Genomic DNA, 2,436 nt, shown 5'->3' with positions numbered 1-2,436 from the left:
GAAAGAGTAGGAGTTCCACAATGTGGAGAGTGGGCATGGTGTCCTCATGTGATTAATACCAGTGTATTGCAATGCCTCAAGCATCCTCTTAAGTAGATTTTTTGCATCAAATTATTCATATTATGTATATATTTTATTAGTACATTTTTACCCATACAGTATATTTACTAATTTAACCTTCACAATTATGGAATAAATATTTGATAAAATATACTAGTATTGCACAGGAAATTAAACGCAAGAAAAAACTAATGCAAGCTGCAGGTAGTAATAAATGGCAGAGTTGCTACTCTACTTCTAATAATTTATACTTGCCAGCCACATTAAGAGGATCTGATAAGAAGTCAGTAAAAATATTACAAATATCAATGCAACTATTTTAAAGTATGGATTTACCTCTGCTGCAGTCAATAACAAATTCTAAGTATATATTGTGTTAGGAAATTAGTCAATGATAATATGGGTAGAAAATGTGTAAAGCTTTTAAATTATTTATTTTATGTTTATCACATCATTTAAAAATTATTATATCCACAACATATTTTTAGAGTAGATTTATGTTGCAAAATACATAAGTTAATGTTTATAAAATCACCACTTATTGGAGATGCATCCTCCAATCTTTTTTCTTTTATTGAAAGGATTATTTCTAAAAGTTTGGGAGCTATTGGGTTCCAAAAGAAGATGTAAACATACAGGCATATTTGTTTATCAGCTTTGTCCCTTAGGAAACTGGCATATTTTTATGCTTAGAGCTCCTTCTCCTTTAAAATAATGTAACATTGACCTGACTCCAGTCTGTTTGGCAAAAGTTCACTGATGGATCACTGCAAAGATGGCAAAGGATTAACCCTCTTGGCCTTACTATTTATGTAACAACAAGTGTACATTTTTTTTTGTCTGTGTTTGTACAGAGTTTGGGAATTTTATCTACTGGTATTACTCCCTGTTGTTTACACTGCCATGAAATTTTTGGGTCACATTGATGTTTCTCTCTCTCTCTCTCTCTCTCTCTCTCTTCATTCCACTCTTTCTAAAAATCAGTAAAAACATATCCTTGGGTGAGAATTAAAAAAAGAGACCTGGATGGTGTTGCTTACTGTTAGAGCATCACCTGTGCACTGGAGGGTGGAGGGTTTGATTCCTGGTCAAGGGCAGGTACCTCGGTTGCAGGCTCAATCCCTGGCCCTGGTCGGGGAGTGTAGAGGCAACAAATCGTTGTGTCTCTCTCACACTGATGTTTCTCTCTCTCTGTCTCTGATGCTCCCTTTAACGCTGTCTAAAAATCAACAGAAAAAGAAATAACCTCAGGTGAAGATTAACAACAACAACGAAAAACCCCCGAGGGTGCGGTGGGACATGGAGTGCATGTGGGCGCTGAGCTGTGTGGTGCAGCACAGGGTCGCTATGGCGGACCTGCAGCAGCTTCGGGTGCAGGAGGCTGTGGACTCCATGGTGGAGAGCCTGGAGAGAGAGAATATCTGGGAGATGCAGGACCTCATGGTCTGGTGCAGTGCAGGCTGTTGTGAGGACAGCCAGGCGTCTGTGCAGCAGGTGCACCTGGGCATTGAGCTCCGCCAGCGCCTCTGGCTGGAGCCCAGGCCCTGATTTCCAGTGCATTGGAGAAGTTCCAGGGTCGCCTGGCCCGGGCCACCATGCATTGCAAGGACACGCCCAAGACTCCATAGATGCAGAAGGAAAGAGCAGGTGAAGTGGCATCTGGAGAGGTGTGTGACCAAGTGTGTGGATGACCATATGAACCTCATCCAACCATGACCATGAAGAGGAGTCTCATTCATTCAGAAATAGCAGTCATTGCCATTGCTTTGGAGGCCGAGGGCAGGAATCTATGTAAAGTGAAGAATGATAATTTTGTTTTTTTAAGCTAAGTTTATGAATGAAGAATTAAGGATGGCAGCAAGTTTAAGGCATGTGTCACTTGCCTCCGGACACTGGTTCTTTTGTGTTTTAATCCTAGAAAGTGAATGGTTAAAACTGGTGCTATACTTTGGGTCAGAGAGTTTTTGAGAGCCTAAATATTTTGTGGCAAAATGCCTGGCAACAGGCATTTCCCGGAAGCCAAGCCAGAGCCCTCTGAGGAACCAACAGGCTGACAGGCCCCTCTGACGTGCCAGTGACCTGGCGGAGTGAGGAGAGGTGTTTCTGTTTGTTGCCAGCCGCCTGTTTCCCAGAAGCTCGAACACAAAGCCCATGGGTCCCTCATTTAGAAGGGAAAACCAGTCTCTGGGTATTTGTGTTGCTTGGTTTTGTTTTATATGCAAGGGCATAAAGCCGATTTAAGATGTGGAGTTGGGGGAGGTAGTTTGGATAAGAACTTTGAAAGGTTCCTTTAGATCTGTCTTTCTGTCCATCAGGAGGTGGATGTGCACGTCCTAAGTTCGCGCACATTCCATCGTCCAGCTCAGAGACCCTCCA

At 42.2% G+C, this 2,436-nt stretch overlaps 1 pseudogene; it reads left to right on the top strand.

Annotated features, from left to right (window-relative positions):
• Positions 1–1,407: 1,407 nt before the first annotated feature.
• Positions 1,408–1,889, top strand: LOC102757303 (annotated as a pseudogene).
• The last annotated feature ends 547 nt before the right edge of the window (positions 1,890–2,436 follow it).

This window comes from Myotis davidii, unplaced genomic scaffold (genome assembly GCF_000327345.1).
Source record: "Myotis davidii unplaced genomic scaffold, ASM32734v1 scaffold753, whole genome shotgun sequence".
Lineage (NCBI taxonomy): Eukaryota > Metazoa > Chordata > Mammalia > Chiroptera > Vespertilionidae > Myotis > Myotis davidii.
Note: the sequence above shows the minus strand (reverse complement) of the source record. Positions and strands in the feature narration are given on the sequence as shown.